The sequence below is a fragment of the Pleurodeles waltl genome, chromosome 4_2 (genome assembly GCF_031143425.1).
Source record: "Pleurodeles waltl isolate 20211129_DDA chromosome 4_2, aPleWal1.hap1.20221129, whole genome shotgun sequence".
Classification (NCBI taxonomy): domain Eukaryota; kingdom Metazoa; phylum Chordata; class Amphibia; order Caudata; family Salamandridae; genus Pleurodeles; species Pleurodeles waltl.
Window position 1 is genome coordinate 978,799,898 of NC_090443.1, and position 15,838 is coordinate 978,815,735.

General features: G+C 43.6%; 1 long non-coding RNA gene across 1 annotated transcript in view; it reads right to left on the minus strand.

Annotated features, from left to right (window-relative positions):
* LOC138294241 (uncharacterized) overlaps positions 1 to 15,838 on the minus strand; it is a 159,907-nt gene that overhangs the window by 131,438 nt on the left and 12,631 nt on the right. Inside the window, exon 2 of the long non-coding RNA XR_011203295.1 lies at positions 12,994 to 13,052. This is a non-coding gene — a long non-coding RNA (uncharacterized lncRNA). The remainder of the gene's footprint in view (positions 1 to 12,993; positions 13,053 to 15,838) is intronic.

Sequence of the window (15,838 nt, forward strand, 5' to 3'; positions counted from 1 at the left end):
GGTGGAGAATGAGCTGCTGATTCCTGTTACCACTTCACTGACAGAAACTGTCCAAGATGTGGCTGTCTTCTACTCCAATGTAACACATACTGTCAACACCGTCTACTATGAACCTCCAAGCAAAGTGGATCCATCCACCAGTAATGCACCGGCTCCTCTGTTATCAGAGACTTCTTTTGGTTATTTCATCGACCTTGATGACTTTTCTACAACTTAATCTACATCTGCAACTGAAACTATTTTAAAGACATGTAAGATGTATATATGGCTTAAAAATAACTATTTGATTTATCTATGATATTACCTGTGGATATTTTGGACATTGCTTGCCTTTCTGTTATGGATTGGTTTTGTGACTACTGAGATTATCCAAATTCCATATAACCTCAAAATGTCAATGACTGATGTAATTACACCTGGTGTTGTATCTGATGACTGGGATGTTCAAACAGTTAATTCTATGCTTGCTGAGCTGCTGGATTCCTCTGTATTTGAAAGTGGTGATGTATACATGAACATAGCAAATTATGGGGAAATGTTCTGCTATAATCATTGGGGACATTATTGCACTGAGCAACTAGACATAGATCAGTATTTAATTACACACAGTGGGAACACTGTTCAACTCAACCTGTAGGGAGCCACAAAGCATATGTAGACAAAGTTGCATACTTTTCTGGGCATGACACTACAAATGAAGAGTCATATTATTTCAAATTACCACCTTCCAAAATGCGAAGAATTTTGCTAACTGACACCAAATTAATCTATTCAGATTCCTTTGTTTCCCAACTTGCTGTTGAAGATTATGAAAACTGGAAGAGCACTATAGATAACAAAAGCGTATGGGGAACACAAGATTGGCAAATTCAGGGTAGAGAAGCTATGTTTAGAGCATGCTTTATTCCTGTTCAAATTGTATTTTTAAATGACACAATTCAACAAATATCCTGCCTAGGGTTAGCAAAAATAAAGGAAATTAATGTAACTAGTATCCCCACACCAGTCAAATTCACCAATTGGGAATCATTCCTAAATGTCACAGAGGAAGAACTAAGGGTCAGATTCCTGGAAAGTGGCAGATTTCTGGAAAGTGGCGCTGCATATAGGGCAGCGCCACATTTCGTGCTCCCCATACCTCCCCCCTAACGCCACCATGTGTGCGCCTTATTTAAAACACAGAGCACCATGGTGGTAGTCAGGGGGACTAGCGTCATATTTATTTACGCTAGTCTGATGCTCTGCAGGATTAGGGTAAAAAATGAGGACGCTAATCCTGCAAAGCACCAAGAGGCCCACTGTAACCAATGGAAGCCTCTTTTTAATGCCTGCACTTAGCAGGCGTTACAAAATGCTGAGAAAAATGGCGCAAAGGAATCTCCCATGCATTTACATTCCTCATTTTGATTGTCCTTCAAAAAGACTTCTTCGCTACTGGTCAATCTTTTTTCTTAGTCCCACCTTGTTGGCATTTGTATCCCCCCAGGAGCAGTGCCTAACTTCTCGTATCTTTTTTTACGCTGTCATCTTTATGTGTTGTTTATCTAGAACTCTTTTTTTCTTTCACTGGCCCTGCTCTGAGTTCCACAGTGGGATATTGTCACAGCCCCAGTGCTGCACCGTTTCTAACCAGAGTTTTGTAAAACCCTGCAGAAACATATGCCTCTTATCGTGCACAAACCTTCTACTAAATGGCACACATGAAAGTGCTCCTGCAGAGGCTGACATGTTATGTTTAATCACAGTACAGAAAGTATAAAAATGTCTTACATTTTCTGTTGAGTCAAAAACAAAGTAAAATGTCAGACACTGTTTGCCGAAGAATGTTTACTTTTCTTGCTCTGACTTAAAAGCAAGAGAAATTGTGGGTCCTGGACATTGTCTTGTATTAATGGTCCGATCGAGCTGTCTTTCACCAGTTGCGCCATTCATTTGAGTCCCTCTTTTGTTTCTTACACTACCAAACCTTCTATTAAATGTCATGCAAGGAACTTCGTCTGCAGAGGCTGACACCTTACACTATTAATAGACACAGTAGAAAAAGTATTAAAATGCATATCTTACAATTTAGAGATTTCCTTACTGAAGGATTCAATTTGTCAATTTGGGACATTATTTAAAACAGCTATCGGACTCTCCCGTACAACTGCTATTCAAATGAAGAGTGCAGACAGCCTGTGGACATGGTGTGCCTGAAACAGTTCACGCATCCAGAGATTGTGAAACAGTTATCAGGAACTCTCTGCCTGGAGCTTTGCAAGATAACAGCAGTACAGTTGTACATATAATCAAACAAATCTAAGTAGATATTGACGGTGGCAGATAACAAACACCGGGGCAGATTTACAAGAAAGTGATGCGCCAGTTTTTATGTGTCGCTCCTACTCCGCCTATTGACATCATGGGTTCACCCTATTTATAATATGGCGCACCATGGTGCACGTTAGGCCAATATCGTGAAAATATTTGACGCTATTGTGGCGCTTTGCTCAACTAGCGTCAAACGTTTTGACGCCTGCTCTGAGCAGCCATTAAAAATGACGCCAAAAATGGCACTGTGAAATCTTGTAGATTTCACAGTGCCATTTTTGTGGGCCCCTAAAGCTGGAACGCCCCGCTTGCATACATTATGCCTTGTGCCGGCATAATGTGGAGCAAGGGGGTGCAAAGTGGCGCAATGCATGCATTGCGCAGCGCAACTTTGTAAATCCAAACCAGCAAAAATGCCTTCCTAACGCCACATTAGTGTAAAAAAAGGATGCTAATGTGGTGCAAGGAGGCGCTAGAGGCTTGTAAATCTGCCCCACTGTGTAGTCTGCATTATTTCATGGCCTGGTGAACTGTTGTCTACGATCACAAACTACCAATGCTATAGGTAGGCTGGAACAAATCCCATTGTTAGACTAATAAAACCGTGTCTTATGCAGAGAGGTACACCTTTGTGCACAAAAACAGTCCTGCCTGTTTTGCAGGAACTTTTGCACCATGGCGCAAGGGTGTCTGCATTGGCGCAAGGCAGTCACAAGTGTGCCAGTGCCAGAAGAAGGCTGAAGAGCATCATATCTTAGTAGATATGGCACTGGTCACTTCTTTACAATTTACACAAAGCAGCACCAGACTTCCCTTGCTGTGCTGCATGAAATCTTAGCAAACATGCCCCCTAGGTTTGGTTTACGAGGTTCCACATGTGTTTTTTTTCATTAATCATTGGTGATTAGTTTCAGGTTTGTACCTTTATTATTGAGAGAGAGAAAAAGAGAGAGAGAGAGAGAGAGAATGTGTGTGTGTCTATGTGTGTGTGTGTTTGTTCGAGGGGATAGGGAACCAGGAGCTCCCCTTTTTCTTTTATCTTTTTCCATAGTATTTCCTTTCCCTTAGACTCTTTTAACCTACCGCCAACCTATTGATTTATTCACGTTAAGTTTATTTTTACGATTTTATTACTTTGATATTTTTGTATCCTGAGATAATTAAAGCAAGCAAATTAATTACATGTCCTGTGATAAACTTTGCAATAAATAATCAATTAATTATTAAGGGGCATATATAGGAGCCACTTGTGCTGCTGTTGCGTCACTTTTTGTGATGCAACGCTGGCTCAAACCTTGAACTCATATGTATGAGAACATGCAAATCCACTTTGTGTGGCTTTGAATGGCCTCACTGATATGGAGTAAGGCAAGCCAGCGCAAATCACTGCATTGCCTTACTCTGTGCAAGGGAGGCATTCCATGAGCATTGTGGTGGGTGTAACCACACAACACCCATGGATGTTCACACAATCCCCAGATTTACAAGAGCTTGTAAGCCAAAGGATGTGCCAAAACCTTATTGCCTCCCCAGGGGAAACGCAACAAGGAGAAATATCTTTATTTCGCCTCAATTTTTCCTCTTTCTTAGTGTGCTGCATTCTGCAACACTCATAGAATGAGGAAAAATCCTCCCAGGATTGTTCTTGGGGAAGGAAGGTGTCCTTTCCTGCACAAACATAATCCTGACGACTACAGAGGCACCCTTACACCATGGGACATGGGTGCTTACATTGGCGCTAGGCTGCCAAAACAGCACCAGCGCAGGGGAAACGGATAGGTATGCACTGTACTGGATAAATACGGCGCATTCCTGCACATTCACTTTGGAGGAGGGCAGTACAGAGGAAAAAATGAGGAGAAATAAAAATATTTCTCCTTGTTACACCTCCCCTCAAGAGGTGTACAGTGTTGGTGCATCGCCAGGTTTACATGGTTTTATTAATCGGAAAAGTTCAGAATCCATGGGTATTGCGTGGGAAAACCCACCACAACGCCTATGGAATGCCTCCTAAGCACAGAGTAAGGCAATGCAACGATTTGTGCTGCCTTGCTCTACTCCATAGCTTTGCAAAGTGGCTTTGCATGACCTTATAGATAATATTTTGTAGTCCACATCACTGGAGCGTCTCAGAAAATGATACTCTGACAGCGCAAGGGGTCATAAGTATGCCTCAGAGTGTATGAGGCATAAATACCTGCCTCACCATTCGTGCAAATGGTTAAGACCAAAAATGTTTGGAAAACCAGGACCAAATGGTGCAATACTTTTAAGCATACCAGGCACGCTGTACCCCCAACAGGTGTTAAAGTATGCTCCCCCATAAAAAAAACGTTTTGTCAAGTTAGTAGATTTTCCAGCACAATTTACCTAGAAGTATTGTTGTCTCTAATATATCTATCGAGAAGAGTACTTAAAAACAATCTACTTACACAATGTCTCCTGGTCCCATCATTTTTTCAAAATGTATTGGGGACATATTTATTATTAGTTTAGGTAGTGTAGTGTTGCGTCAAAGGGAGACAGCAGAAATGCATCAAATTTACAAACATGTGGCGCTCTTGGGCTCACTCTGTGCGCTGTTGCACTCATTGCTGTCTAGCGCCAATGCTGGAACTCTTTCAGCATGGTGCGTGGGCCTGTGTTATGGCGGGATTATCTTTGTGCAGTTAGGGGCACCTCACCACCCTAAAAAAAATCCTAGTTAGCACATTTCTCTTTCTGTGTGTGTTGCAGAATGCTTCGCAGAGGGAAAGAGGAAGTAACAAGCTAAAATTAAGATGGTTCTCGTTGTTGCGTGTTCTGTTGGCTAGCTGCAACATTTTGGTGCAAACCCAGGATTACAAGTCTTTGTAAATATGGGTTTGCTTCAGAATACATGGGTGGATACAGGGAACGCCCGTGCTCCACTCATGTAGCGCCTACCCAATTCAAAGTATTGCAAGGCAGCACTATGGGTTGCATTTCATGACTTTGTATTGACTAAATCACATAAAGCCATGCAAAGTGGCTTTGTGTGCCTTAGGAAATGCCAAAAATGATTTTGTGTTGCCTCTGTGCCACATAAGTGACCCAAGACTGGCGCAAAATCATAGTAAATCTAGGCCTTGATATCTTTCCTTGGTTAATTTTTCCATCTTGTCTCTTGAGGCGGAATCACAATCAAATGTTATAGTAGAGAATTTACCTGGAAGAGGCAGGCTGGGCAAATCAAACGTCCTACAAGTCTCATAAACACAAGTCACAGGCTCATACAGTAACAGCAGTGTTAAATTATGTAAACATGACGGAAACAGAAGGCAGAGAAGTTGCACTGATCGTACATGCTCCGGCCTCAGACAGTAGCAATATGATGATCATTCAAGGACTGATGAATTTAGATGATGAAATATTACTGAATATGCAACGCAATAACAGCCATAGTGGCAAGAACCCTCAGTAATCACAGGACCAAAATCAACAATAAACCTCATGAGCTCAGCATTAATTGTTCCTGAAATGTATATTTTTTAAATATATCTCAGATTTGTAATCAAAGGCTGAAATATCAGTTTGACAGTTTCTGAAAACACAAAATTTCATCATGAGATACAATTTAGTAATTTTGCACACATTAGCAAATTTACCCCAAAGAGGAGCTCATAATGTACACGAAAAAGCAGCATCTTTGTCCAAAAATGTCAGATTGTAATTGTATGCACATACTTGCCTGGTCCCCAAACATCGCTGTGTCACTTTCACCAGGCACTCACATGTACCAATGCTACCCGTGGGCAGATTCTGCATTTCATGTCCATTTATTGTCATCATCAGCATCATCAAAGACCAAGGACATTTTCACCACGAATTATGCCAAAGATAGCCAGAACTAAGTCTAGCGTTCTCAGAAATGTTTCAGCATGTGCCTAGAGATGCAATGGCAAGTCACAGTTTTGTCAAGAACGTCTATGTTTTGCAGAGGCTGGGATATTTTATTGTTAAAATAAATGTTATCAAGAATGGGGATAATATGCCAAGGATGGGCCCCCAGGATCCCTGGGACAGCCAGAATTTTACATTAAAAGCCCAAAATATGCCTGATGTGGGTAACATTATGCCCACATTCCCAGCAACACCTCTCTAATTCACTCATTTATACGCATGCACACACCCCTTCATGCATTCACATATTACGCACCCAAACAAGAAGGCTGTTCTCTCCCATCCTGATTTAAGACCAGGTGTGGATGTATGTACAAAAGAATTTGCAACAGATATATTGTGTTGAAAATATGTGACAACAATATGTATTATAATAATATCCTCTACAGTTATATCTGGTGTATACATACCATAAAAATATAGATAATACAATAGTCAAATTCACTGCATGTTCAAAGAATCTGAGTAAATTTAGCCCAAACTTAACCCTAGCACTACTCCTATTTTAAACCATAATCCTACGACTAGCTTTAACTCTAAACCTAACCCCATGTGCTAACCTTAACTCTAACCATAACCTGAGGACTAGCCCTAAACCCAAACCTAAACCCTTGCACTAATTTTAACCATAATCCCAGGACCTGCCTCATCCTAAACCAAAACCCTTGTGCTAACCCTAACTCTAGCCATAATCCTAGGACTAGCCCTGATCCTAAACTAAACCTACCCTGAATCTAACCTCAGTTCTGAACCTAAATCCAACATTGAGTCACATCCTAGCCTTGACCTTAATCCTTACCCTAAGACTAACGCTAGGCCAGAACATAATCCTTGCTCTGAACTAAAACATAGCTTCCAACCTCATCCTGGCCTTGAGTGTAACCCTAACTTAGCCCTCCTCTAACCCTTACCTAATACTTAATACCTACCTGACAATGTCAATGCAAACAGTACTGTGGTTGCTGATGTCTTTGCTCTGACAATATTATGCCTAAGACATTTAGCCTTCGATGTTCAGGCGGTGCACCTGAGCAGCACTGCAGGCCATTCTGGTCCTGGTCAGCTCTGCTGAGGCCCCGGCATGCAAGCCAGTAAGACCTCTTCAAAAGGGACAGCACTAGGTGCCATATATCCCCGCTTTCATGTGTCCCTCCACGGTCTAGACGTCTGTGTCTCTCCCAGTAAGTTAACTAGGCCACCTGGAAGCGAGGAGAAGACTGGACGTGGACTCTTAATCACGCATGCTCTATCCTGGCTTCCAGCAGGGTATATGGGATAAGGTAAACAACCCCTTTTCAGGCTGGTTTAGATGACCAGGTGAACCCACGGTGACATGTACGGCTTGTCATCTACGTATTGTACCCATGCAAGGGGAGCGCTGCAGCAAATTGTGTCTGGCTGATATCCCTCTTACCTGAGGTAGCAGGTAAAGTATAGAAAGGGCAGATGAAATTATTCATCAATGGAGGAACAAATTATGCGGCAGGGGGTGACTACATTTTGTGACAAGAAAAGGCAGATCATGCCCCATAATGTAACACATCATGTGGCAGTATTATTTGTCCAGTTTGAAATTTTAGCACACATTAAGATTGTCTGAGCCAAATGTTCACCTCTTTAGTACCTGTTCAACCAGTGAATGAAGCAATCAGCAATTAGTTTGACAAGGTAACTGTTATGTTCTGATTCTTGTTAGTGTTATTAAGAATGTAGGCGGCTAAACATTCTGGAGAAGACAGTTACTGCTGCCTCTCCAGAGTGGCTGGATGCTAGGTCTCGTTGAGGAATAAACTTGTGAATATTACTTACCTCTGTGGTGGACCCGGCATCTTATTCATAACAGTTTTGGCAACGAGTGTCAGGAACGTGGTAACGTGACCTAGGTCAGCCCTGCTCTTCGTTGCCGGTTAGTGCTGTCCCCGATCGCACCTTCCAGTGCATTGAGTTCTTCAGGACGGCAGAGAACAGAGCTGTTTTCTTCCTCACTCTCATGCAGGAGTATCTGGACCGCCTCGGGATTTACGGCCTGCTCTGACCGCGCTCATCCAGCACTAACGGGTGCTTCCGTGTCTAGTTGAGGTTCTCAGTGTGGATGAGCAGCCGGCTGTTTTTTTTTTTTTTTCTGATGCTGACCTTCGCACGCTTGTATTGAGGAAGGACTCCGTCTGTGCTTCCGGGGGAGCAAGCTGGTTTACGTTATACCAGTGCTCCTATTGGAGGAAGCAGATTTTGGGGGTGGCACCCTTGTAGTTAACAGAAAGAGCATTGTGTCGGCTCACGGTGTTGCACAGGAGCACGGAGGCACGAGTTAGTGGAGAGGAACAGGCATCTTTTGTGTACTGGAAAGGAATTGGCTTGGAAAACAGGGCATAGTGAGAGGAGTGTTTCGGAGAAACAATATACTGTCTCTTCAATTCTACCTCCAGTTAATTGGGTATTGTATTCTAATGTTGCACTGTATTGTTTAGTACTCTATTGCATTTTTTTTTATTATTATTTTACTGTGCACAGGTATTATGGCTACCCAGACCAATATTTCCCCACCACCATTACTCCTACCACTTCCAGGTACTCTAACTCTTCCTTGGGAAGATTGGATAGAAATGTTGGATAATTATATTGTTGCGTTGGATGGACAAGGTTTTTTGCCTCAAAGGAAAAAGGCAATTCTTCTAAGTACTTTGGGGTGTGAAGGGCAAAGAATTTTTAAATACCTTCCCACTTCCATGGGGCCCAATGGACAGCCTATGGATGATGTTTTTAAAGAAGCCATTAAAAGGTTGGAGAACAGGTTTGCTAAGGAGACTAATTTGGTACTGGCTAGGTATAAATTTTATACCCAACCCCAAGATCTTCATGAATCTATTGATGATTTTGTGTCAAGGTTGAGAGAGTTATCGGTCAAGTGCAGAGTTGGAACCATGACAGATGAACTAATACGGGATCAACTCATTGTTCAGTGCCGCGATAAAAACATTCAGGAGAGGTTATGGGCGGCAAAGGATCCCACGTTGCAAGAAGCAACTGACCTAGCAAAAGTGATGGAAGAATCAAGACGCTGTATAAAAGAATTAGAAAGAAAAGAGAAAACAGGGGATGTTATGACTTTGTCAATCGATTCTACAGGATCTCAACAGGAAACCGGAACCGTACCAAAGAGAGGGGGGTATACCAGAAGCAAGGGGAAGGAGTGCTTTCGGTGTGGCAGTACTTTACACTTGGGGGACTCCAAGAAATGTTTTGCTGCCACTAAGGAGTGTCGCAAGTGTGGTCATAGGGGGTGTTATGCTCGTGTGTGCAAGGAAAGTAACCGGAATGTTAAAGAATCTAAACCAAGTATAAATATAGTGGAGGAATGTTGTGAATCTGCCTGTGAGGACAGGATACTAGCAGTTGAGAACGATGTGAGCATGAGAGTGAATGGGAGTGACCGCAGTTGCTCTAGAGCTACGGCTCTCTTCTCTATTGAGGAAGTTCAGGTAAATCTCATGGTGGGCTCTGGTTCATTGTACACCATAATCCCTGAGAGCATTTTTAGACGTTATTGGCGGAAGGAGAAATGTTACCAAAAGACATATCCCCAGGGTGGGTATCAAGGGGTGGAAATTCAATTACCTGGTTATATGTTGAAAGAAATTCAGTTTGGAAAAATAAAAGTTCTTGGGAAAATCTATGTGGCAGTTGAGGGCCCACCCATCCTAGGATGGATGCATCAATTTGATCTCAACATCGTCATCAGTCCCAGGGCCTCCAGTCAAGTTTTGTTGGTAGATAATATGCAGTTGGAGGACATTTTGGAGGGGACCAGGGATGTTTTTAAGAAAAAGTTGGGATGCTTAAAAGGTTATGTTCATAAGATAATGTTGAGGGATGATGCTCACCCAAGCCAGCACAAGGTTTGCAAGATACCATTTGTGGTGAGGGATGAAGTAAAAAAAGTGATAAGCAACATGCTGGCTGAGGGTGCTATTGAACCTACTGAGGTTTCTCTGTGGATTTCTCCGGTTGTCATTACACAGAAATCAGATGGGAAGGTGAGGTTGTGTGTCGACTTGAGGTCTGTGAACCACAATATAGTGATGGATACCTACCCCTTCCCTAATATTAATGAGTTGTTGACCTCAGTCTAAAATGATAGGCATTTCTCAAATCTAATTTAGAAAAAAACCTATCATCAGATTAGACTTCATCCTGAATCCAAACACATTACGCCGTTTGTCACTCCAGAAGGTACATTTCAATTTACTCGCATGCCTTTTGGTCTGGCATCCACTGCGAGTGTGTTTCAACCGATGATGGCCAAATTATTTGGAGATGTTAAAGATGTATTATTTTTCCAGGATGATATACTTGTGATGGGCGAAACAGTCGATGAGCACAATATCACACTCAGGAAAGTACTCAAGATCATTGGTGAAGCTGGTTTGAGTTTGAATAAAGAGAAATTCACTTTTCTTGTGGAGTAAATTGACTACTTAGGATACTCTATTTCTAAAGGGAGTATCAAACCAAAGAAAAGTCTATTAGAGGCCATTAGGTTGGCACCAGCACCAACTGATAAGGAACAGTTTAGGTCCTTTGTGGAATACTACTCCAAGTTTGTGGATAAGTTTGCAAGTAAAACTGAGGATCTACGAAAATTGTTGAGAAAAGGGAGTACGTTTTGTTGGGCCGGTGAGCAGGTGATTTGCTTCGACAAGATCAAAGACAAAATTTGTGGAGCAGGTATCCTAACAGCTTTTGATATTAATTTGCGCTCTATCTTTACTGTAGATGCCAGTGGTACTGGTTTAGGAGCGGTGTTGTCACAAATGCATGGGAGTCGAGAGAAAACTGTGGCATTTGCGTCTCGAACTTTGACCCAGACAGAACTGAACTATTCTGTTATTGAACGGGAGGCCTTGGCGGCTGTCTGGAGTACAGAATACTTCAGAACGTATTTGTGGGGGTTTTAGTTTACTTTGAGGAGTGATCACAAACCATTGTTAAGGATACTGTCTGCTGGTGTGCAGGGAAGGGGTCAGCGAGGTTGGCTAGACTTTCTGCAAGATTACAAGAGTACTTATATTGTGTTGAATATGTCCAAGGTTGGAAAAACGTTCAGGCTGGTTGCCTGTCCAGGTTGTCTCTTGACTGGGAAAAAGTTGATGCTCAATCGATAAAGTGTTGCGATACGGATGATGCAGTGACCTCCATTTGTGATGTGGTCGAGTGGGGTTTGGGTACATTTACGCTGGAGGAATGGAAGCGTGAGATGGCTGCAGATGATTGTCTTAAGTGTGTTTTAAAACTAGTTTCCTTAGGGACTATAAGGAAGAGTTCTCTTCCACTGTCAGTAAAGCCATTTCTGGATGTGTTGGAAGAATTGTTGTGTTGTGGGGACAGTGTATTGATGCGGGGAGAACATTTTGTTCCACCAGTTGGGTTAAGGTTTACATTATTTTCCCTAGCTCATGAGGGTCATTTGGGTCAAGGGATGACAAGCAGGAGGTTGAAGGAGTTTTTTTGGTGGCCGGGCTTAGATGGTCAGGTTAGGTGTTGGGTGGAACAGTGTAGGCTGTGCAAGGAGAGTGAAAAGAGGTTGAAGGTTGGTGTGAGCAAGGTGGAAGGACACATTGAAGATCCGGGGAAGCCCTGGCACACTATTTGTTTAGATTTTATTAGTCCACTATTGGAACTTCCCCTTAAGATGCGTTTTGCAGTGGTGGTGGTGGATGTGCATTCAAGATGGTTAGTGGTTAGGTTTGTACGTGATGTGACCACAACCACTACCATAAAAGTTTTGGAGGGCGTTTTTATGGAAGAAGGTATTCCACTAGTTTTGATCACGGACAATGGGACTCAATTAACTTCTAAGGAGATGTGTGTGTTTCTGAAGAATTGTGGTGTGCGTCATGCCAGAAAGTCTCTGTATTACCCTCAGGGTAATGGTATTGTTGAAAGAATCATTAGATTGATCAAGGGGACAGTGCAGTTAGCTCTCGCTAATCATTGTTGTGTCCGGAAAATGATGGTTGATGTGGTACGAGCCTATCGTTCTACAATTCACAGTGTTATTGGAGAGTCTCCTTTTCGTGTGAGGAGGGAGTGATCAGTAGGCTTGAAATTGATTCCCTCCTGGCTTCAAGAGTGGGTAGCCTCAGGTGGAGTCAAGATGTTGAGTGGTGACAAGGGAGTCTAGCTCCTTTTTCTTGGGGAATGAGGGCAAGAAGAATGTTTTTTCTGAAGACATAACCTGTGAAGAGGATGGACGGGTTGAGGTACAAGGCGCAAGTGCAGTTCAAGAAGGTGTGTTACAAGGCGCAAGAGCATTTCAAGAAAGTGAGAAACAAGGTGCAAGCGAAATTCAAGAGGGTGCGAAACAAGGTGCAAGTGCACCGCAGGTGGGGACGACCATTCGTAAACAACCGATAAGGGTGCATAAGTGTCCTAATTATTTGAAGGACTTTGTGGTGAAATAACTTTTGTTCTAGAATGTTGCTCTACTGTTCATTTATTAATTATTTGAAGAACTATGTTATTAGTAACCTGTATGCTTAAGTACAACATGTGTTTTTGTTTCTCTTCTTGTTTTTTTTATTATTTATCATTCCTTATGTGTTACTCAATATGAAGACAGGAGGATATGTTATGTTCTGATTCTTGTTAGTGTTCTTAAGAATGTAGGTGGCTAAACATTCTGGAGAAGACAGTTACTGCTGCCTCTCCAGAGTGGCTGGACGCTAGGTCGCGTTGAGGAATAAACTTGTGAATATTACTTACCTCTGTGGTGGACCCGGCATCTTATTCATAACAGTTACCTTTACCAACCATCTGCTCCCCTGCGGAAACACAGAGACAATTTTGTTGTAACTTTTGTTCTGTTTGGATCAAAAATAGGATTGTTTTTTAAATCTGCAAATTACGCAGCAAATGGTGGATTATGGGGGTCATTCCGACCCTGGCGGTAAAAACCGCCAGGGCCGTGACCGACGGTAAACACCGCCAACAGGCTGGCGGTGCTTTCCTGCCCATTCTGACCACGGCGGAAAAGCCGCAGTCAGAAAAGGGGATCCGGCGGTTTCCCGACGGATTTCCCCTGGCTGGGCAGAACCTCCATGGCGGCACTGCAAGCAGCGCCGCCATGGAGATTCCGACCCCCTTCCCGCCAGCCTGTTCCTGGCGGTTTTTACCGCCAGGAACAGGATGGCGGGAACGGGTGTCGTGGGGCCCCTGGGGGCCCCTGCACTGCCCATGCCACTGGCATAGGCAGTGCAGGGGCCCCCTAACAGGGCCCCAGCATGATTTTCACTGTCTGCATATCAGACAGTGAAAATCGCGACGGGTGCAGGTGCACCCGTCGCACCCCTGCAACACCGCCGGCTCCATTCGGAGCCGGCTTCTGTGTTGCAGGGCCTTTCCCGCTGGGCCAGCGGGCGCTCCCTTGGCGGGCGCCCGCTGGCCCAGCGGGAAAGTCTGAATGGCCTCCGCGGTCTTCTGACCACGGAGCGGCCATTTGGCAGTTTCCGCTTGGTGGGCGGCGCCCGCCGCCCGCCAATATTGGAATGACCCCCTATGTATGTGGCAAGTGCTGCTAATCCAGAATTATGTGAAAAACACTATGGCCGCAGGATCAAATAATTCCAGTGGCCAGGGTATAGACAGAATGGATAATTTTACCTCTGTGAAGGTGGGATTTAGTACACAACAAAATGCCCACTAGTCGATGTTCCTTTCAAATAGGGCTACAACCCTTGACCACCATCATGCCCCTTACAAACTCATGTGAGAAGGATGTTAAAATAAGGGGAGGACACTTCCATGTTGTCTTGCCTGCTGCTACCATGGCGCTTGCTGTGGACCATGGTGTACAGTGGGACACACTCTTACAACAAAGGCTGACATTTCCTAAAGTTGTGTGGGCACTTGCCTGACGCAGCCAGTGGCGTAATGCAAAATGATATGGCCCCATGCAGAATGTGATGGGGGCCCCTGAGACTCCCACAATTCACAGATATTCATTATTATTGGTTTCACTGGGGCCCCCAAATGGGTTGAGGATGCACCTGCACCTCAGGGGCCTGCATTACGCCCCTGAACGCAGCACAATGTAGTGCTGCACAGGTGTGCCTTTAGAAAAAGTAATTAAATTATGTTTTTGTGTCCCGTCTGTGTAAAGCTTTAGTAAATGTAGGTTTAGGTGTTGCATCAGGCCTGCTAGTGCTGACTCAAATGTTAACCAGGACAAAGGGCGGGGTGTGTGGCAGAAGCCTCAGAATAAATGAATCATTTTCATCCCCCTTCAGGGCAGTGCTTAATTTGTGCGTATCACCAGGACTTATTTTTGAGGGCCGGCACTTATTTTTCTGCCTCAAGCATTTACTGCGAGCAAAAGACACATATGGGAAAGACAAGGGAAGAGAAAAATGAAAAAAGCTTCACAATGGAAAGCTGCAAGAGTGAGCTGAAGGGGCAGCGAGTGGCTGCAAATGGACTAAAGAGGCCCGAGTTTGTTTAATGATTAAGCTGCCACAGTATTCCGTGTTCGCACATTGAATTGCAGCAGCCGAGTGTTTAAGAGGAGGGCTTTGCGCACCAATATGTTTTTATTTACAAATTAAACACTGCTTCAGGGACATATTTATGTATCTTTCATGCAGCGCAGCAGGCCAGCTTGCTACAACTGCATGAAGGAGAAGTGCAGGAATGCACCGTATTGAACATAATACAGCACATTCCTGTCCTTTCTCCTATGCTGGTGCCCTTTAGGCAGTCTGGCGCCAACACAGGCACCCTTGCACCATGGTACAAGGGTGCCTTCTTTGCATGCAGGATTGTTTTTTGTGCAGCAAGGACACCTTGGTGCACAAAAACAATCCCCGGAGGTATCCTACTCTTTCTATGTGTGTTGCAGAATGCGGCAGAACTAGAGAAAGGAAAAAATCTTGGAGAAAGAAACATATTTCTCCTCGTTACACCTAACCTGCGGAGGCGTAGCAGTTTGGGCGCATTCCCAGGTCTACCATTTATAGTAAATCTGGGAATGCATCAAAATCCATGGGTGTTGCATGGGAACACCGATGCATCACCCATGGAACGCCTCATGGACAGCTTAACACAATGCAGTCATTTGCCCTGCTTGTGTAACTCTGGATTTATCAAGCCACTCAGGGCCACCGCGGTGGCCTTGCGTGGCTTGATAAATCAAACTTAAGTGTTTCACTGCTTTTGCGCCTCATTGCATGGCGCAAAATCAAGGCAACCCTTTGATAAATCCCCCCCTAAATTTCTTCCTCACAGCTCTATGAGGTGGCCTCAGGACCGCTAGAAAACCTCTGAGAAGCAAGAAATATACCTTGATAGCAAATAACATCTGTTAGAAATGGGGTCTTTGGTTGGCAGTCAGGTTACCCCCTGTCCAAGCAAACGACCCTCACTCTAGTCAGGGTAAGTCACACACAATCCAAATTATCCTGCGTCCACCCACTGGCAGCTTGGCACTGAGCAGTCATGCTTAACTTAGAAGGCAATGTGTAAAGTATTTGTGCAATAAATCATAAACTAACACAATAAAGCACCACACAAATACACCACACAGTGTTTAGAAACATATATAATATTTATCTGA